The sequence below is a fragment of the Bos indicus x Bos taurus genome, chromosome 11 (assembly GCF_003369695.1).
Source record: "Bos indicus x Bos taurus breed Angus x Brahman F1 hybrid chromosome 11, Bos_hybrid_MaternalHap_v2.0, whole genome shotgun sequence".
NCBI lineage: Eukaryota > Metazoa > Chordata > Mammalia > Artiodactyla > Bovidae > Bos > Bos indicus x Bos taurus.
The window spans coordinates 18,142,516-18,165,562 of NC_040086.1; the positions used below are offsets into that span (position 1 = coordinate 18,142,516).

The 23,047-nt window shown below is 40.0% G+C and overlaps 2 pseudogenes; one reads left to right on the plus strand and one right to left on the minus strand.

Moving 5' to 3' along the window:
* Positions 1-13,864: 13,864 nt before the first annotated feature.
* LOC113900693 lies at positions 13,865-18,709 on the minus strand (annotated as a pseudogene).
* Positions 18,710-22,171: 3,462 nt separating this feature from the next.
* On the plus strand, positions 22,172-22,846 carry LOC113900694 (annotated as a pseudogene).
* The last annotated feature ends 201 nt before the right edge of the window (positions 22,847-23,047 follow it).

Consider the following 23,047-nt stretch of genomic DNA (forward strand, 5'->3'; position numbering starts at 1 on the left):
TGCAGCTTTATAATTTTGAACACGCTGCTTTTTCTTAACACAGACTATTCTATACATCCACCTTCCTCCTTCCAACTTGCAACTACCTTCACATCTCAAGACATAAATCCTCCCCTCTAGATAGCCTTCCCAGGCACTTATCATGTGAGGTAGTAATTCTCCCTAATTACCTATATGATTCTCTGTGCTCACAAATATGGTAGCCCTTATAATGGTCCTTTAGAGTATTTATTTTTTTGGTCCAGCTATACACCATAAACTCCTTACTCACGGACAGGAATTTGGATCTTGCTATGAAGAACTGTACAAAAAAGATCTTCACGACCCAGATAATCACGATGGTGTAATACTGACCTAGAACCAGACATCCTGGAATGTGAAGTCAAGTGGGCCTTAGAAAGCATCACTACAAACAAGGCAGGTGGAGGAGACGGAATTGCAGTTGAGCTGTTTCAAATCCTGAAAGATGATGCTGTGAAAGTGCTACACTCAATATGCCAGAAAATTTGGAAAACTCAGCAGTGGCCACAGGACTGGAAAAGGTCAGTTTTCATTCCAATCCCAAAGAAAGGCAATGTCAAAGAATGCTCAAACTACCACACAATTGCACTCATCTCATGCACTAGTAAAGTAATGCTCAAAATTCTCCAAGCCAGGCTTCAGCAATATATGAACCGTGAACTTCCTGATGTTCAAGCTGGTTTTAGAAAAGGCAGATGAACCAGAGATCAAATTGCCAACATCCACTGGATCATGGAAAAAGCAAGAGAGTTCCAGAAAAACATCTATTTCTGCTTTATTGACTATGCCAACGCCTTTGACTGTGTGGATCACAATAAACTGTGGGAAATTCTGAAAGAGATGGGAATACCAGAACACCTGACCTGCCTTTTTAGAAATCTATATGCAGGTCAGGAAGTAACAGTTAGAACTGGACATGGAACAACAGACTGGTTCCAAATAGGAAAAGGAGTTCATCAAGGCTGTATATGGTCACCCTGCTTATTAAACTTATATGCAGAGTACATCATGAGAAATGCTAGACTGGAAAAAACACAAGCTGGAATCAAGATTGCCGGGAGAAATATCAATAACCTCAGATATGCAGATGACACCACCCTTATGGCAGAAAGTGAAGAGGAACTCAAAAGCCTTTTGATGAAAGTGAAAGTGGAGACTGAAAAAGTTGGCTTAAAGCTCAACATTCAGAAAACGAAGATCATGGCATCTGGTCCCATCACTTCATGGGAAATAGATGGGGAAACAGTGGAAATAGTGTCAGACTTTATTTTGGGGGGCTCCAAAATCACTGCAGATGATGACCGCAGCCATGAAATTAAAAGACGCTTACTCCTTGGAAGGAAAGTTATGGCCAACCTAGATAGCATATTCAAAAGCAGAGACATTACTTTGCCAACAAAGGTTCGTCTAGTCAAAGCTATGGTTTTTCCTGTGGTCATGTATGGATGTGAGAGTTGGACTGTGAAGAAGGCTGAGCGCTGAAGAATTGATGCCTTTGAACTGTGGTGTTGGAGAAGACTCCTGAGGGTCCCTTGGACGGCAAGGAGATCCAACCAGTCCATTCTGAAGGAGATCAGCCCTGGGATTTCTTTGGAAGGAATAATGCTAAAGCTGAAACTCCAGTACTTTGGCCACCTGATGCGAAGAGTTGACTCATTGGAAAAGACTCTGATGCTGGGAGGGATTGGGGGCAAGAGGAGAAGGGGAAAATAGAGGATGAGATGGCTGGATGGCATCACTGACTCGATGGACGTGAGTCTGGGTGAACTCCGAGAGTTGGTGATGGACAGGGAGGCCTGGCATGCTGCGATTCATGGGGTCACAAAGAGTCGGACACGACTGAGCGACTGAACTGATGCTTAAGAAAATAAATTAATATAATGAATTAATGTTTAATCAGAGTAGCTTTTGGAGTAGTGAATAAAGAATCAACAAGTTTTGTGATTGATTTCAGACAATGTTGTTTTTTCTGTTCACTTCATTGGCCCTTATACTTCGAAGAGCACCCATTATTAATTATACTTTTTTAATGAAAAAAAATGAAACATGAATGAATGGATATAAGTAAGGAAGAGGGAAGAGTTGATGATATGACTGATATTACCATCCTTTTTTATATTAGCAGGAGACACAGACATTTAGAGTTTACATAGAAATTGTCAATCCCAAAACTCTTTGAAAAAGAAGTGTAGTTAATTAGATTGCTATGTTTCAGTCTATTTAAACCAGGAGGGAATTTTTAAAAGAACAACAGGATGATCTTTTTACTCTTCCTGTTCCCTGCTTCCTCTCTCATTGGTCAAGAACATAGTTCTGTCTCTCCAACATACATCACAGCAGGATTCTCTATGACCCACCTCCCAGAATATTGGAAATAAAAGCAAAAATAAACAAATGGGACCTAATTAAACTTAAAAGCTTCTGCACAACAAAGGAAACTATAAGCAAGGTGAAAAGACAGCCTTCAGAATGGGAGAAAATAATAGCAAATGAAGCAACTGACAAACAACTAATCTCAAAAATATACAAGCAACTCCTACAGCTCAATTTCAGAAAAATAAATGACCCAGTCAAAAAAGGGGCCAAAGGACTAAATAGACATTTCTCCAAAGAAGACATACGATGGCTAACAAACACATGAAAAGATGCTCAACATCACTCATTATCAGAGAAATGCAAATCAAAACCACAATGAGGTACCATTTCACGCCAGTCAGAATGGCTGCGATCCAAAAGTCTACAAGCAATAAATGCTGGAGAGGGTGTGGAGAAAAGGGAACCCTCTTACACTGTTGGTGGGAATGCAAACTAGTACAGCCACTCTGGAGAACAGTGTGGAGATTCCTTAAAAAACTGGAAATAGAACTGCCTTATGACCCAGCAATCCCACTGCTGGGCATACACACTGAGGAAACCAGAACTGAAAGAGACACGTGTACCCCAATGTTCATCGCAGCACTGTTTATAATAGCCAGGACATGGAAGTAATCCATCAGTAGATGAATGGATAAGAAAGCTGTGGTACATATACACAATGGAGTATTACTCAGCCATTGAAAAGAATACATTTGAATCAGTTCTAATGAGGTGGATGCAACTGGAGCCTATTATACAGAGTGAAGTAAGCCAGAAAGAAAAACACCAATACAGTATACTAACGCATATATATGGAATTTAGAATGATGGTAACAATAACCCTGTATACGAGACAGCAAAAGAGACACTGATGTATAGAACAGTCTTTTGGACTCTGTGGGAGAGGGAGAGGGTGGGATGATTTGGGAGAATGGCAATGAAACATGTATAATATCATATATGAAATGAGTTGCCAGTCCAGGTTCGATGCATGATACTGGATGCTTGGGGCTGGTGCACTGGGATGACCTGGAGGGATGGTATGGGGAGAGAGGAGGGAGGAGGGAGGAGGGTTCAGGATGGGGAACACATGTATACCTGTGGTGGATTCATGTTGATATATGGCAAAACCAATACAATATTGTAAAGTTAAATAATAAAATAAAAAATTTTTTTAATTAAAAAAAAATAATAATTCTTTTTCAAAAAAAAAAAGAACATAGTTCTCAAGCAGTGAGTTTAACACTTTGATCAAGGGCTTGATCTTTAGTCTCTTGTCTGAGATGGGATTCCTGTTTATCTTTCTGTAAATGACTGATTTAATTTACCTGAAATGTTTACACAGTTAATGTATATTTCAATCTCTGTTTGCTTTGATAATTAAATGTTTCCTACCTGTAAATGCTTCTATTCAAAGTATTAATTTGAATAGCTCAAATTAATGCAGTACTTTAGGTATCTTGCCTTCAAATACAATTTAAACACAGTATTATGTTAGAAAAATTGAAACCAGTGTTCTTAGTGCTGGTTAATTCTATTTACTTAATAAACTTTGATAGTTTGCATTTAAATTATTCTTGATTTACTGCTATTTTGATAAGGCTTTGTAATACCAAAAGCCAGATTTTAATCTTCTTTTAAATGAGGTTCAGTTTGAGGAAAAATGAACAATTAGCTTAACAATCCCATATTCCTCAGAGCAATGCTTCCAGTTTTCAGTAACCTAGTTGATCCTTACGAGTCTCGAGGATGATATTTGACCTTCAGTAAAACTGTACCATAATAATGATTTTTAAAACCTTACAAGCTACTTTGATTGTATTTCCAAGCTATCACAGGTGACTGGAGTTACTCAATAGTCAAATGATTGCTAATCAATATTGTGAATACATTTCACTTCATATTACTCAGACTGCCTCATACACAGCTGCTATTTTGAATGACTTTCCTTCAAGTCAACCTTATTTGCCTCATTTTTCTCCCAATACCTTTTGTTTCCTTTATTGACTGTATATCAATTTCCCTACAAAATTACCATCCACAGCTCTGAATCTTTGAGTTTAATGTTTGCTTCATGTAGCATCTGTTGACATTTGATTTATGATTTGTGCATTGAGACCTTCAAGAAATAATAAATAAGACATTCATTTCCTAGATATCCTCAGTTTGCTCAATTGATTAAAAATGCCCTTAAAAAAAATAGAGAATCAAAAGCAAATGAGATAGCTTGAGATAATGTCTGTTCTGCCTCAGAAGCAAAAGTTACCATTTTAAAAATTACCTGTAGCCTGTAAGCATTAAAATTTTTAAAAAGTGCCTGGAATCCAGCTGCACGCTTAACTTGCTTCTGTCTTCTACACTCTTCCAGCTGAATGTCCCACTTGTTCAGTTCAGTTCAGTTCAGTTCAGTCTCTCAGTCATGTCCAACTCTTTTCAACCCCATGGACTGAAGCAACCAGGCTTCCCTGTCCACCACCAACTCCCAGAGCTTGCTGAAACTCATGTCCATCAAGTCAGTGATGCCATCCAACCATCTCATCCTCTATCGTCCCCTTCTCCTCCCACCTTCAATCTTTCCCAGCATCAGGGTCTTTTCCAGTGAGTCAGTTCTTTGCATCAGTGGCCAAAGTATTGGAGTTTCAGCTTCAGCATCAGTCCTTCCAATGAATATTCATGACTGATCTCCTTTAGAATGAACTGGTTGGATCTCCTTGCAGTCCAACGTACTCTCAAGAGTCTTCTCCAACACCATAGTTCAAAAGCATCAATTCTTCAGTGCTCAGCTTTCTTTATAGTCCAACTCTCACATCCATATATGACTGCTGGAAAAACCATAGCTTTGACTATATGGACCTTTGTTAGCAAAGTAATATCTCTGCTATTTAATATGCTGTCTAGGTTGGTCATAGCTTTTCTTCCATGGAGCAAGTGTCTTAATTTCATGGCTGCAGTCACCAGCTGCAGTGATTTTGATTTCATTTGTAAATATATATTTTCTAATGGTAGCACCAAGGAAATACTATGTACTATATATGGAAAGGTCTATAGGTCTCAGCAAGGATCACAAAATTGCTTAGAAAATTAAACATTTGAAATAGTTGGTTTCTACTCATCTTAATTCTGGTTTTCAGGGCTGTGGAATTACTTCTGAATAGAGTAAGTGCTAAGTCATTTTAGTCATGTCTGACTCTCTGCAACCATGTGGACTGTAGCCCACCAGCCTTTGTCCATGAGATTCTCCAGATAAGAATACTGGAGTGGATTGCCTTCCCCTCTTCCAGGGGATCTTCCCAACCCAGGCGTGGAACCCATGTCTCTTAAGTCTCCAGCATTGGCAAGTAGATTCTTTACCACTAGCGCCCCCTGGGAAGCCCTCTGAATAGAGTAGCTGATTCAATTTATACAATGTAGTTTATACATAAAAGTATCTTCATGACACCCCAAATCACATGTATGAAGAAAGAAACCAAGCATTTTGGTTTCAACAAAGTTTGATCATCAAATGAAGTTCAAAGAAAGTGTAGTCAGGAGAGCTAACTTGTGACTAGTAGTTCATTTGATTAAAGAAGACCGAATAAGAAAAGTCAAGGTTGTCAATTCAACCTCCTAATTATTTGAGAGAATTATTCAGAAAATAAACTTGAAGTCTGACTTTTAACTGAATTCCTATCCCAGTCAAGTTACTTGAAAATTATATTCTGACACCTAAAGAAAATAAACATAAGGTTCTGTATTATTCAATATAAACTAACTAAAAAAAAAAAAAGAAAAGAGGCCAAATTTTTATTTCTGGCAAATGAGCACTCACATAGCCTGAAAACTAATCATCCTCCTGGAAACAACTACAAATAATGGATTCAGGAAAAGTGTTTGCTTTTACTTTATAAGAATACAAGAGATGTCCTCAGAGGCCAAAACCTAAATGAAAGCAGTAATCTAGAGAGTTAAGCAAACTCTAAAGCTGCTGGCTACTTTGAAGGCACCTGATAATCTCTGGTGACCTTGAGTCTCATTTTTGACAGCTGTGCAGGAGATGGGAGACAGGAAACAAACAAAGACTGGGACCTACCCTTGGAGTGGAAAGTGTTAGATTAGAAGAGTCCCAAATAATAAACTGTTGCATCTTTAGGGAAAAGCAGAGTAGTATCTAGGTGTTATATATATTCCTAGTCTGTTAGAAGTTATAGTAGAGTGTTTCCCATTTTTCTTTACTTCTCTGTCCAATTATTTGGCTTAAAACTCAACATTCAGAAAACTAAGATCATGGCATCTGGTCCCATCACTTCATGGCAAGTAGATGGGGAAACAATGCAAACAGTGAGAAACTTTATTTTGGGGGGCTCCAAAATCCCTGCAGATGGTGATTGCAGCCATGAAATTAAAAGATGCTTCCTCCTCGGAAGAAAAGCTTAGACAGTATATTAAAAAGCAGAGACATTACCTTGCTAACAAAAGGTCTGTCTAGTCAAAGCTAAGATTTTTCCAGTAGTCATGTATGAATGTGAGAGTTGGACTATAAAGAAAGGTGAGTGCTGAAGAATTGAAGCTTTTGAACTGTGGTGTTGGAGAAGACTCTTGAGAGTCCCTTGGACTGCAAGGAGATCCAACCAGTCCATCCTAAAGGAAATCCTGAACATTCATTGGAAGGACTGATGGTGAAACTGAAACTCCAATACTCTGGCCACCAGATGTGAAGAACCAACTCATTTGAAAAGACCCTGATGTTGGGAAAGAGTGAAGGCAGGAGGAGAAGGGGACGACAGAGGATGAGATGGTTGGATGGCATCACCGACTCAAAGGACATGAGTTTGAGTAAGTTCCGGGAGTTGTTGATGGACAGGGAAGCCTCACATGCTGCAGTCCATGGGGTCGCAAAGAGTTGGACATAACTGAGCGACTGAACTGAACTGATCCAATAATTTGAGTTTTTTCAGAAATGTTTTATTCAGAAAAATTAATGAAAAGGACAAAGCAGCTATGTCTGCTATAATTATATTGTATCATTATTACGTCTTCAAAAGAAAACCTGCCCTTGTTAATGAATTTTCTCTTTTCAGGATATATATTTTTTCCTAATACTAATATATATATATTATTAGTATTTCAGTAGTTTAGTAATTTGCTTTGTAGCAAACAATTTCAAAACTTAGTGGCTAGTAGCAACAACATTTCTCTTGCTTATAAATCTTCAATTTGGACTGAATTTTTCAGGGATAATTCATTTCTGTTTCACTTGACAGCAGTTGGCATAGCTCAATGGCTAGGTACTAAAATCATCAGAAATCTTTTTCACTCAAATATCTAGCAACTGATGTCAACTGTTGTCTGGGACCTTCATTGAGGTTGACTACCCTAACATTTATAACCTCTCATGCAGCTTGGACTTCCTGACAACATGGTGGATGGGGTCTATGTGTAAGCATTCTGAGAGACAGACACACAGAGAAGCCACATTCCATTTTATGACATAGCCTCAGAAGCCAAGTTGTATCATTTATGCAACACTGCATTCATTGAGGAAATCAAAATACTCTTCCAGATTCAACAGGAAGGGAAAAGAAATGTACTCCACCCCATAATGGGGGTGTGGGAAAGTTCCAAGAGAGGACACAGGATCAAAAATCCTGCTAAGGCTGTTTTGAGAAAAATGTAATATGTCATATTCCTCAATCTTATTATAGGATAATTATATTTGTTCAATTCAGACCCAAAACAAAGGGAAAAAGAAGCCAAGAGAGGGAATGTTTGTTGGAAAATCGTTAGCCAGAACATTTAAGTTCCACCCTTGCTTAACTGGATGCCCCTAGAAGTGGCCCCTTCCCTTCCTCTTCTTAGCACTTACACTCTAGATATGTTCCAGTCAGTATCTAGCTTCAGAGGCAGGTGTTCTTCCTCCTATCTTTGTTTGCTATCAGGGAGTAGTCATAAATGCTTCCTGAGTGCTTTCTGAGAGTCAAAGGGAAGTTCTTACAATGTGATGAAGATGGTAATAGGAAAATGTCACCATTTATATTGCATTAAAACTAGTTTAGAGATTTTTTTAAGACTAAGCCAAGGTCACAATAATGAATAAGAAGGGGAACAGAAAAGAAAGATATAAAATATGGGGCAAAGGATTTTCAAAAGGACTGAAACTGTGAAAGCCCAGTTAGATCACGGTTCCCTGTTTGAACAACTTTCTAAACTTTCTATTAGCAAACACACTACATAATAGCTTCACTTTTCTATACTTCCTGCAGTGTTCCTCCATGTCTTGCTAGCCTGGCATTCTGTGAAGCTTTCAGAAGAAACAACAAGAAAGTGATTTCAGTCATCTGAGAACATCAATATTCTTCATTCTACATGTATTCCATGTTAATTCTTTTTTAAATGGAAAAGAATTTACCCTTCTTAGAATATTTTATGGAATTCTCACAGTGGTAGAAGAAACGATAGTAATTCTTCAGGGGAGAGACCATAGTAATTCTTCTGTTGGCCCCTGAAACGGTACCTAAAAGGCGGAGTTACTGTAGGGAATTGTGTGGAATGAAGAGGACTAAGCGCATACTGATGACACAGGGAACAAATGTAAGAACATATCCTGAATCATCACATAGCAACTTTAGCACTGGAGACTAAAAAAGCTAAGGCCCTAGACTTTTCTGCTTCTTACAAGTCCATCCGAGACAAGAATCTCCTATCTACCTAGTATTTTTCCCTTTTCATTTTTCTATTTCTTAGTTGCTTATTTGCGTCAGGCAAACAGATATTCTTCTCTATCTAAAAGAGCTTTTTAGAAGAATTGGTTAAAAGAGATTTTAACTCAAAACCCAAATAAGAGGACATTCCAAAGTGACAGCGAGTAGATGGACTAGAGGAGCGTGGAAATGCAAAGGATAAGCCTCGGGTTCCCCTGCTCCACTGGATACAGTTTCCCCAGCAACTCATGCCTCAATCCATGACTCTTGCTCAGCTCCGGTTCTTTTAAATTTCAGTCTCACTTATGGAAACTCTTCTCTTTATATCCTTTCTTCCCTTCTCTTTAACACAACCATCATAATTAGACTAGTGTTGCTGTCACCAAAGATTTTTTCCAATAAAGAGCTGAAGCAATTTTCCACTGAAGTGTTTCCATCATTGCATCACAGAATGCATCTAATGAAATCAAGCAGATCAGCTGCAAGCATAAAAACAAAACAAAACAAAAAAAAAAACACACTGGGGGTAAAAAATTCCAGTAAATATTGATGCTAAATCAGATCCCATCTGAACGTATGTGTGTAAGCTTTTTAAAGCACTCAGGGAGCAGGGAAGCCCTAAAACAGAAGTGTGAATTAGGTGGAGTTTTTTTTTTTTTTTTTAATTAATTGATCACAACCCCTCATGGTGGCCTCACTCCCTATCAAGCATTCAAACCTCATGCTTGGTTGCCTTGAACTGTCCACAGTGAAACTTACAAGCCAACACTTTCCCTCTCATGCACCAAAGGACCACCTCTAAATCCTGGTCTCTGGAGCCCTACCCCTGACTTTAACAGCCTAATACACTATTTCTCGCTGGGATGTTTGAACCTATCTATGGTTAAATGATTTTTCACCCGCCCTTAAAATAAGGATTTCTAGAACTGATACTTTTATTCATTTAAGCAGACTGGAGTTTGGAACAATTAGTTAGAACACCATGAAGCACAATTCAAATCACACTGGGCTAAAAACAGGCTGATCTCTAACTGTAAGTGAAATCCTATTCATACAGCACTATATCACAGAAGAGTAAATAAACTAGTCTTTCCAAGCACCCTGTCCCCATTACTACTGACTCTGTACTATTGTAAATCAGGCAAAGTGTTGCTTTTTGACATATTTACGTCTATATTGCAATGACTTTGGCTACTCTGCCAGTATAAAAATTTCCATTATTCTTGTATTCAGCTTGACCTGGCATTACCGCCTAGGCTAATAACCAGTCTCTCTGTGCCTATCACTCCCCATTACACTCCAATCAACACAGCAGCCAGAGTTTTCCAAATGAAAATGCGATCATGTCAACCTCTCTGCTCAAAGCACTACAGTGGCTCCCATGTCAATCAGAGTCAAAACAAAGCTTACAAAGTTATAAAATCTAGTCTCTCCTACTCCCCACTATACCCCACCATTTGCTTTCAGGTCTTATCCTCTTTCTCACTTCCCTCCAGATAACCTAGCTTCTTACTGTTTCTGGAACTGTCCAGACACACTCTCATCTCCAGGCTTTCGCACTTGTTCTCTCTTCCTGACACTCCTTTCCCCCAGATATCCACATGGCTCACTTCCTTCATGGACATTTTGCTTAAATGTCATCTTCTCAGAAAAATATCCAATCATCCTACTTAAGTATGCAGCTACCTAAGCCCTCATTTTGCTCTAGTTTGTTCTATCATGCAATAGATTTGGTTTATTTAGTATGTCTATTTCTGATTTTCTTCTACTTGAAAGTAAATTTCAAGGAAGCAGAAAATGTTTGTCAATTTTCTCCTCCAGTACCTCCAGTGCCTATAAAACAGCATAACAAATAGCTGGTATACAACAGATTTATATATATTTAAGGAACAAACAAAAGGTTTTGGTATATTCTTTTCTCATTTCCTATCCTCCAGTTCCCTAAGAAAGGAAGTAAGCCTTATTTATGTTGCAAAATTAATGTCAGTTATACATGTGGACTTGGGTCAGTTCTATGGCTCAAAGCAAGTCTTGCTCCATCATGTGGTAAGAGATTTTAAAGTACATTATTTTCTCCCGTATAGCCTGTGCTCACCCAATGCAATAGAAATATATTTTATATCCTGGGCCTACCTTATGTGATTGCACCATTTCTGGGCACAGTGTCTTCTTTCTAAATGCCAGTGCAATTTATGGGTCCAGCAAAGCTCAACAGATTTGGGTCATAAGAAGTTATTTGAAAATAAGTGTGCCTGGGTGATTTAGCCCTTTACATCTTGTTCAAATATCTGCTTCATTATATACTGACATTATGGAACTGTGACAATACAGTCACAGATGTGCAAGCAAATATGAATGTGGATATATATATATATATACATATATATATATATAAACCTTTATATATATATATATATATAAATAAACCTTTATATATATATAAAGGTTCTCTCAATCCTTTAGGTATCATAGTCCTGTAGTAAAATCTTTCAGTCACATTGTTAGTTGCTGGTTGGGCTTTAATTCACAAAATCAAAGAATTTTACACAGACTTGCATGAAGTGGTATTTAGGATTGTGAGTAAGGCAGGAGACCCAGAATTGGCCATTGAAATTCAGGGATTTCAAGGCAAGCCCCACCATGCATTTCTGCCTAATTACAGAAGGCATTTTTTTATTTTGCTGAGTACAAAGACCACCCTCACAGGGATCAGTCTTGGTAGTACAGAGTTTTCAAAAGCACTCTGTCTGGATATACATTGGCATTATCCACACATAGCAGAGCTCCAATGTGTTCTCCAGGCCATTCACACCTCACTCTACTACTTTTTCACAGGAATGGATTAAAAGGCCACAAGTCTATACCTGTGCCAACACATTTAAAAGGATATCAAAGGGGAACTGAAAGCAGACACTGAATATATCAGATTCCTTTTAGGCATGATGCCCAACTTCACCAGAACCACTCCTTGAATTCCTTGAGACCTGCACTGGGGATCCCTTCCAGCTCAAAAACGCTATGCTTCACTGATTCTTTCAGACCTTCAGGATGTTGATATAAACTAATCTGCGCAGCTAAATTAGGTTGACATTCCTGATACTTACACAGTGACAATTTCACGGTACAAGAAACATAGGAATATGAGGGCTAACCTGGTGGGAAAGTGCTTATTCAGTCAGAATTTTGTTAAAAACAGAACAAAACACCAGCAGCAACTTCATTCAGGTCCCAGCAACGCAAATTTCCCCTGAGGCTGCCAAGGCCTGCACCATCCAAAGGGCGTGATCACAGGAACAGAATAAGAGATCCAAGGAAGAAACGAGGAGCACAAAAGATAGTAGGAACATCCAAGCAAGAGAAAACAAAGGGTGATGTTCTGCCACTGCATGGATATCAGTGTAATCTACTTCAATTGCTTTATCTCTCTGGTGGCTAAGATGGTAAAGAATCCACCTGCAATGTGGGAGGCCTGGTTTTGATCCCTGGGTTAGGAAGATCTGGAGGAGGTCATGGCAACCCACTCCAGTATTCTTGCCTGGAAAATTCCCATAGACAAAGGAACCTGGCGGGCAACAATCCATGGGGCTGTAAAAAGTTGGACACAACTGAGTGACTAAGCACGGTTAAGCTAAAAGTCAGTGTGGTCCAGTGGAGGAAGTATTAGAAGTCAGAAAACCTATAAGATGTAAACAATTAGTTCCTGCAAGTGTCTTAATTTCTCTGGCATTTATTCTCCTTAACTGTGAAATCAAAACATTTGATTCTGAAGAGTTAAATGGGGTTTACACATCAGAAGTACCTGGGTTTGAACTATGCCAGTTATGTCTAATGTGTGTGTGATTTTGGGCAAATTGTTTTTCCCTCTAAGCCTCAGTTTCTTCATCTGCCAGTAGGGAATAAATAACATCTAACTCAAAGTGGAATTATTTGGCTGGAATAAAAAGAATATATAAAGGTATTTGTCACCTATTGATTATTAATATTTTTTTAAAAAACAAATCTTAAACAATTTTGGGGAAGGGTCAGAAAGAAACTAAAATTACATTAAGATATAAGAAAACTCTGAAATTCTATTTTTCTTTTACTTTATTGTTGCATGTGATGTGATGCTATTAATCCATGCTAAATCATACATATGTAGCAGGTGATTTTACATGTATGAGAAATATTCCTTTTTTTTTTAAGTAACAGAAATCATTTTAATATATACATTTTCACTTTGGTCAATTCAACAATGATTTCTAATAAGCATGCATATCCATTTAGTTTGCTTCAAATATATTTATTTCTCAACATGCAGCAACCTTCCTTATGAGATAGTTGAGTTGAACTATTTATTCTTAAGGAGTAAAAATGTACCTTGTTCTCAAAGAGTTTTATCAACTTTAAAATTTTCAGTGAGCCTTATGAGGCTGCTCAATATGGTAGTTTTCCCCTGAAATTTCCTATTTGGAGGATGGCAAAACAGTCTAGGATCTTCCCCAGTCTACTGGTCGCTTGTATTCATATCACAGCTTGGCTGGCTAAGAGGTAGAAACTTAATAATATGTAGATAGTATTCAAGCCCAGTTGAGTGAGACAGCTTCATTTTTAGAAAGGAAACCAAATCATGAAAACCCTCCTAATAGTATGATTTGTTCCAGGGTTCTTTTAAGAAGGGACATAATCCTCATTCACAGGACTCTTTATGGCCTTCTAGAGTTTTCTGCTCCAGCCAGTGTTCTCTAGCCAGGTGACTTATTGCACTTGCTGCAGAATTGAAGGCATTAAGTCTCTGTCTACTTTCATAATTGGAGGTGGTGTTAGTCTTCTCATTTCTGGCCAAATGGATCAGACCACACTTTCAACCCTGGTGGCTGTACGTCTTGTTGAACAATACCAGCTCGATTTATGGTTTGTTCCTTCTTTTTCTAGTGCTCCCACCTTCCTGCTGTGTGACCCAGACTGGATGTGTATGCGATGGGAGGGAGTGTGAGCCAGTGGCTGAGGGCACCAAGGGGCCACAGGAAGTACGGGCTCCTCCCAACGCTGGGAACACCTCTGTTTCTCACCAGGGTGTGTGATGAAATCCGGGCAGCTTTTAAGTCTGTACTCTTTCAGCCGCAATAAGGGCCCGGAGTAGATGGGGTAGAAGGCGACGCCGTCATCAGGAGATGAAGCCGCCGAAAATGAGAGCAGTGCGCAGGTTCTGGGAACTGGCTCCAGCCGGGCTACCTGGTTTATCCTAGTGCCTGGGACTCTCCAAACCTGGCTCCCGCCGGCTGGGCCATGACCCGGCTCCAGAAACCTTCCTAAATGAAATGTGACATGTTGGAAGTTCTCATTAGCAAGAAATTATGAGCCAAGGCCAACTTTGAAAATGGATGGGGAAAAGCAGGCAGAAATAAAAGTCTGGTTCAATCTAGAGAGGAGCCAAGAGTATAGATTACCAAATCCAAGGGGTGTGGTGCTCTTGATTACAATCTGAGCCAGTCTTTAGGTCCAAGAGACCTGCCCTGTGGATGCAGGACAGGGCACAGCTACAGCAGGCAGAAGTTTTTAGTACAAGTAGAAACCTATACCAGAGCTAGGAATACAGGTGGGTTTTAAAAGAGGTGTTCAAAGCCAGGTCCAAGAGCCACGCCAGGAATTTAGGACCTCTAGGTCAAAGTCTGGGCCAGACCCAGAGGGCGAGTGGATTGGGAACCAGCAGCTGGAGTCCCAAGAAGAAGTTAAGCCAGGAGACTGGGCTATGTATGGGAAGAACAAATATATATGAGAGCTCACTTATCACAAAAGAAAGGAGCTGCAAAATTCCATCAGCCCAGCCTCTCGCTGGTTGAAGGGTTAGATAGTTCTGCACCTGTGGGTGAGGGAGTTTTAGGGCACACAACTGTGGAAAATGGCACGGGCCCTAATTGCTAACATCTGCAGATGCATCTGAGCACGTATTTTGCCACCAGTTGTAACATCCCCAATATTCAGCAACTGCAAATATGACCTACATCCCAGAAATCAATCTAACCATCTATAGTAGATGCACTATGTCTGGGAGCAGGGAATTCACCTCCACAAAGACCCAACTGAGATGTGAAAACAGAAGAGGGCCGTGTAGGAGGAGGTAAGTAGAAGATAGCCTCTCAAGACTTTGCTTGTGCAAATGTGCACCAGCTATCTCACACTACCTCTACTCACATGTCTCCCTGTGTCAGGTTTTCACAAATTGCAGGTAAAGAGGACATTTAAATTCCGATTCAACCCGCAGGCGTGTGCCAGAGACTGAAGGCGGTATTTGGTCTTTTAGACTAAAATGGAAAAGTAAATGCAGATGGAGATGTATCCTCTGCCAACCAGAGAGCAACAAGCAATATGGTTTCCAACCAGGCAGAGGCAGCACTTAAGCCATCATATTAAGAATTCCCTGCATAAGAGGAGACAATACCTCAGCAGATATGAGTCCTGATTATTATCAACGATAGTCCCCTGGCAGAGGGTGTGAATGATTTGCTTCTAAATGAGATCAAATATTTCACAAGCACAGTTGGAAGAACCTAGCTGTTTATGAACAATTAAATGTTTGGCTAGAAAAAAAAAAAAAATAGAAACTTTATTTAGGACTGAAGCCAGCTATGGTAGTTTGAAACAAACATAGCGTGTTTCATTATGGGGATCAGGAAGCAACATAAAATATTTTCCACCAAATTTGCCTCCAGGTAGTTGTAGTGAAATTCAGTCAGCAATTGCAGTATAATTTGAAAAGAAAGAACAGGAGTCCCTTTAGCAATTAAAGACACATCTCAAAAGATAAATAAAATGGAGTCAACTCTGAAGGTAATCCATCTTGCATGATGTTGAGAGCAGAAAAATTAAAGTAGTGGAGGAAACAACCCACTCTAGCTCTTTACAAAGGAGTTTGGTTCAGTGAGGGTGAAGAGTAGGGGAATGTGTGGAAAGGATGACAAAGTTATAACAATTGATTATCAAGCAGAATAAAAAGCAGAATAAGTGACTGGACACTAAATAGGGAAGAGTTAAGGGAAATCAATAGGTCTACACACAGATGAAAAAATACTTATGAAATTGATAATTACTGCTCCAGAGATGAAACAGGAGAACTAATTTTTATAAGGTTTAGACATAATCAGACTACCTATAGGCATCAAAACAGAAGTTCATGCAGTACACATTGAATATCTTGCTCCAAGATCCACAAAGGGGTACAGTCACAGTCCCCTGATGCCCACAAACATTCGTTTCTTAACAGTATATGGATATAAAGCAGAGATTTGAAACCACAGAGTTGGGGTTTAAACATACTTGTCTAAATTCCCAGTTATGTCAGTCAGTTCAGTTGAGTCTCTGAGTCGTGTCCGACTCTTTGCAACCCCATGAATCGCAGCACGCCAGGCCTCCCTGTCCATCACCAACTCCCGGACTTCACTCAGACTCACGTGCATCAAGTCAGTGATGCCATCCAGCCATCTCATCCTCTGGTGTCCCCTTCTCCTCCTGCCCCCAATCCCTCCCAGCATCAGAGTCTTTTCCAATGAGTCAACTCTTCACATGAGGTGGCCAAAGTACTGGAGTTTCAGCCTTAGCATCAGTCCTTCCAAAGAAATCCCAGGGCTGATCTCCTCAGAATGGACTGGTTGGATCTCCTTGCATTCCAAGGGACTCTCAAGACTCTTCTCCAACACCACAACTCAAAAGCATCAATTCTTCAGCGCCCAGCCTTCTTCACAGTCCAACTCTCACATCCATACATGACTACTGGAAAAACCATAGCCTTGACTAGATGGACCTTTGTTGGCAAAGTAATGTCTCTGCTTTTCAATATGCTATCTAGGTTAGTCATAACTTTTCTTCCAAGGAGTAAGCGTCTTTTAATTTCATGGCTGCAGTCACTATCTGCAGTGATTTTGGAGCCCAGAAAAATAAAGTCTGACACTGTTTCCACATCTATTTCCCATGAAGTGATGGGACCGGATGCCATGATCTTCATTTCCTGAATGTTGAGCTTTAAGCCAACTTTTTCACTATCCACTTTCACTTTCATCCATAGGCTTTTTAGTTCCTCTTCACTTTCTGCCATAAGGGTCGTGTCATCTGCACATCTTAGGTTATTGATGTTTCTCTCAGCAATCGTGATTCCAGCTTGTGTTTCTTCCAGTCCAGCATTTCTCATGATGTACTCTGCATATAAGTTAAATAAGCAGGGTGACAGACAATATACAGCCTCGATGTACTCCTTTTCCTATTTGGAACCAGTCTGTTGTTCCATGTCCAGTTCTAACTGTTGCTTCCTGATCTGCGTATAGGTTTCTGAAGAGGCAGATCAGGTGTTCTGGTATTCCCATCTCTTGAAGAATTTTCCACAGTTTATTGTGATCCATACAGTCAAAGGCTTTGGCATAGTCAATAAAGCAGAAATAGATGTTTTTCTGGAACTCTCTTGCTTTTTCCATGATCCAGCAGATGTTGGCAATTTGATCTCTGGTTCCTCTGCCTTTTCTAAAACCAGCTTGAACATCTGAAAGTTCCCGGTTCACGTATTGCTGAAGCCTGGCTTGGAAAATTTTGAGCATTGCTTTACTACCGTGTGAGATGAGTGCAACTGTGCGGTAGTTTGAGCATTCTTTGGCATTGCCTTTCTTTGGGATTAAAATGAAAACTGACCTTTTCCAGTCTGGTGGCCACTGCTGAGTTTTCCAAATTTGCTGGCATATTGAGTGTAGCACTTTCACAGCATTATCTTTCAGGATTTGAAATAGCTCCACTGGAATTCCATCACCTCCACTAGCTTTGTTCATAGGGATGTTTTCTAAGGCCCACTTAGAAGTTATGTGATCTTCAGTAAATCCTCTCATCCTGCTAAACTTCAGTGCAGGCAGGTGTCTTCAGAAGGAGACAAGATTTCCTTCATAAAAATGTTCTCAACATTAACAGATGGAGTCAGAGCCTATGAAATACTAATATGGATTGTTGAAAGTTCTTGAGAATATGTTATATACAAGTGAAAATGCTAAGCATTTGATGTATTTTTACATTCAGTCAACAAAGTTGTCCTGAGATTGAAGTGTGTTGTGTGATTTCACATGAAGAAAGTGAAGCTCTGTTCTCTTTCCAAATAATAACATCCTATCCGACAGACAGACAGACATACACACATACACAAAGGACTTCAAAACCACTAAGAATTAAAGGAACTTAATGTCCTGAGAAGCTCTTCTTAATCCTGGAACAATTCCCAATTCATCATTGCCTTTGATTTTCTTGCTTGCTTATTTATGCTTTTCCCTAGAAATTTGACCTTATTTTATCTTTCACTGATACCACCAATTCTACTAATCACTCACTTCAGTCTGTGTATGAAATATAAACAACATACTATTTCTTTGCTCCCTGTGGAACAATTTCAGTTTTTTAAAAATCTAGATAGAACAGAAAAACAGACAAGAAGGCAACAAATAAATGCTAGACCCTCAATGCAGAAGCAGAACAATCAAAGCACAAATCTATCAGTGATTACTAATACCCTGTGAAATAATATAATCTCATTTTCAGAGATTATATTATTTTCAGAGCTGTCAGATTTCCTTACAGCTGTCAAGAAGGCCTCTCCAATTTTTAAGACATTCATCTTTCAGATTCTTCCTTGTGGGGACAATCATTGCCATATCTGTGGAAATGGAAAACAGTTGGGTATGCTGACAGTGTCCTGGAGGAAAACCAGCTGGCTGCCCTGACAGGCACTATGTAAGTGACAGTCAAATGGGAGCATCAACATGGCTCATGACTTGGCCATGACCCAACCAGTTATTCCCATCTCACTTTATTTCTATCCTGTTTGCTCTGCCTGAAGGATATTCTCTAGCCAGTTATTAAAATTGAGCCACCATACAATGAAGTGAAGCATCTTCATTTATTACTCCCAGGAGACCAGCGTTACCCAGTCTCGTCAGAGTTACATGACCTCCATGCCACTTTGAGGTCCTCAGATGGAGTAAGATGACTGAACAGAGTGATTTAGATTCTATATCCACTCAGATACACAAGCCTTTGTTTTTGCTTTTAGTTGCATGTTTTTGGGGGTGAGTTTAGAATGTAGTCCATGAGTACATGGGCCTCAGGCCCTCCTAGATCAACAATAAAAACAAAACAAAAACTCTTAGTGAGGCATGTGGTCCAACACCACCAACAATACCTGTGGAGGTTTCTAGAACTACAGTACCTTAAGCCCAGCTCAGGCCTACTGAATTTGTATCTCAGGAATCAGATTTTAGGAGATATTATATGTATCAAAGTTGAGAAGTTCTATGCTAGAGACTCAGTCTTTAAGTCAATTGAGAATCATGCTACGAAGTCCAATTAAGTCAAAAGGGAAGAATGATCTGGAAAATGTCAAGAGTGTCTAGCACTATGGGACTCAACTAGTAATCGGTAGGAAGCTGTCAAAGGAAGGAATCCCCTTGATCTGATTCAGCTGAAGCACTGTGGCTTTTTAGTTACTCTTGCAGCCTTGAGTGGGGGGACCTCCCTGATACCTTAGCTAGAAGGCACCACCATGACCAGATCTAGGTGCTTTTTTAAAACCTGCTGCTTTCCATGAAGATGGAGTGACATGCTACTCCTACTGCCAAAGAAGGTCCACAGTCCTCTTCCACAGAAAGAGCCATGTTCCTGAAGATCAGCTCCAGGATAAATCTCTTTATTCTAGCTCCCTTCTTGGAGGATTTGTATACTACCAGGATCTGGTGTGGAGGTGACTAGTTTGACAGTAGTTGGGGAGGAATATTCAGAAGTGACTATACTTGGTTTGTAGTCTCCACAGCTGATTAATCAGAGTTCTGGGACTGAGAATCAAATATATGGCCAATCAGTCTGGAATTTAGGACAAGAAATTTACTGAAAATAGAAGTGAGGGATTCTGTAATAGATTCTCTGGTTTCACTGCATCAGTTAAAACTTTTGTTTGTTACAGGAAAACTGACCCTGGCAACCTACATTTGCTAGGATTCTTTATCCAGTGACTTCTGGTTAAAGTTAACCAGTGGGAGGCTCTGAAAGGGAATTAGACAGGACACAGGAGAGTAGGAGCTATAGACTTTCTCTTATGGCTCTAGAAACTCTTTGTGGTTCAAGCTCATTCGAGAAGCCCTTCTCAACACGTTTCCATTCATTCAAGTGACTCCTTCCACCTTGATTTTAGTACATCCACTTGCTTAGTAAAACCTCTGTCATCAGGATCCCAACTCTTTCCAGGTAGCCCAGACCTTGGGTTCTGGTAAAACCACCTCTTCCTTTTGTCCCTGAAACACTGGAGCTGGGGGTATCATCCTATTGTTGCTTCTTTGGGTCTTCCCAAACATTTTAAATGTGTTCCTCATATTAAACTTCTTCTACTGAACAATTTAAAATAGGTTCAATTTGACTTGCTTCACCCTGACTGACACATTGACCTTATATTCTATAGGCTTAAGCATCAAGGGCCTCTCTTTGGGAAATTAGACCCAGCGGGAAATGTCATTGAAATTAAACTTCAGGCATGGTATGAAGAATATAATATTTTGTTGCAAGAAAGAACTTGAGGCATCATCTAAGTCTGTCATTTCTCAATGAGGAGCTATTCCCCAGGAAGTGCCATGCCTAGTCTCACACAATTCTTAAATGGCAATGCCAGGACAAGCTGTGTCCATGTGCAGAGTATTTCCATTATTCCATATATCTTCTGTGATATGTTTGCCTGTTTGATACCAGACTCTGTATACAAATATATATTTAGCGTACTGAACAAAATTATATTAAAGAATCAATGGGCAATTTTATGGCTCTATCCTTTCTTTATACATATGTTTGTTTGTTTATTTTTACCAAATTTGTGAAAGCCAATGAAGGAGAGATGAGAGATGCAAGTTTAATCCCTGAGTTGGGAAGATCCCCTGGAGTAGGAATGGCAACCTGATTCAATATTCTTGCCTGGAAAGTTCCATGGACAGACGAGCCCAGTGGGCTACAGTCCATGGAGTTGCAAAGAGTCAGACATGACTGAACACACAAACACACACAAGTTCTTTAAGAACTAGCTATTACTATTATTATTACTCCAGATGGGCTTTTTTTTTTTTTTAATTCTGTCTGATACTGATGACTCCATCTACTCTATGTCAGTTAATGATGCAGAAATGTCTACTAAATAAAGTTTATTTCCCTAGGATAGTTGTTCTTAAACATCAGCAATGCATCAGAATCACCTGGAGAGTTTCTTTTTTTTTTTTAATTTAAATTTATTTATTTTAATTAGAGGCTAATTACTTTACAATATTGTATAGGTTTTGCCATACATCAACATGAATCCGCCACGGGTGTACACGTGTTCCCAATCCTGAACCCTCTCCCACCTCCTTCCCCATACCATCCCTCTGGGTCACCCCAGTGCACTATCCCCAAGCATCCTGTATCCTGCATCGAACCTGGACCAGCGACTTGTTTCTTATATGATATTATACATGTTTCAATGCCATTCTCCCAAATCACCCCCCCCACTCTCTCCCACAGAGTCCAAAAGACTGTTCTATACATCTGTGTCTCGTTTGCTGTCTCACATACAGGGCTATCATTGCCGTCTTTCTAAATTCCATATATATGCGTTAGTATACTGTATTGGTGTTTCTCTTTCTGGCTTACTTCACTCTGTATAATCAGCTCCAGTTTCATCCACCTCATTAGAACTGATTCAAATGTATTCTTTTTAATGGCTGAGTAATACTCCATTGTGTATATGTACCACAGCTTTCTTATCCATTTGTCCAGTGATGGGCATCTAGGTTGCTTCCATGTCCTCGCTATTATAAACAGTGCTGCGATGAACATTGGGGTACACGTGTCTCTTTCAATTCTGGATTCCTCGGTGTGTATGCCCAGCAATGGGATTGCTGGGTTGTATGGCAGTTCTGTTTCTGGTTTTTTAAGGAATCTCCACAGTGGTTCTCCATAGTGGCTATACTAGTTTGCATTCCCACCAACAGTGTAAGAGGGTTCCCTTTTCTCCACACCCTCTCCAGCATTTATTGCTTGGAGAGTTTCTTAAAACCCATTTTTTGGTCCCATCTCAGAAAGCTCTGGGCTTCCCCAGTGGCTCAATGGTAAAGAATCTGCCTGCACTCTCAAGCTCATGGCAGGGCTGTCACTCGTGCTGGCTGGATAATGCGGCTTCCGGCAGCCAACTTTGGCGTCTCTTGCCTCACGGATTCTGGGTTTGGTGCCCAGGGAAGGAGACCATGAGGGTCTTGCTGGGGCAGCTCTGCACGAAGCCAGAGGAGGCATGACGAGCCTCCGGGCAGGCTGGCTGCTGCCTGGGGAGCCACCCCCTTGACACTGTGATGCCGCCCCCTCCCAGGTCGTCAGGACCCCAGAACGGAAGGGCAGCAGAGACCCCACGTGCCCCCTTGAAGCCCGGGCCTGTTTCCTGGAAGTCTTTAGCCATCACATTTGCTATTTGGGGAGCTTTATTGGCTGGAGTGAAGTACTTCAAGAAAGAAAAGACAGAGAAACTGGAGAAGGAATGGCAGCGAAGCATTGGAAAGCCTTTATTGGGGGCCCGTTTTCCCTCACAACTCATACTGGCAAGTCCAAAACTGATAAGGACTACCTGGGTCAATGGGTATTGATTTATTTTGGTTTTACTGATTGTCCTGATGAACTAGAAGAACTAGTTCTGTCCAGAAGAACTAGAAAAAATTATTCAAGTCATGGATGAAATAGACAGTATTCCAACTCTGCCAAATTTAACTCCACTTGAGTATTTGCAATTCTAACAAGTTCCCAGGTGATACTATGCTGCTGGCCTAGAGACTATACTTTGAGATCCAGCACCCCTGGGACATGAAACAATGTTTATTCCTTGTGGTCTGCAAATCACAATAGAGAATAATAGTGATAGTAGCAGTGATCCTATGAAAATGGCAATTTATGGAATTTTAGTTATGCAAGGTGAATGTCCTAAAAATAAAATGTAC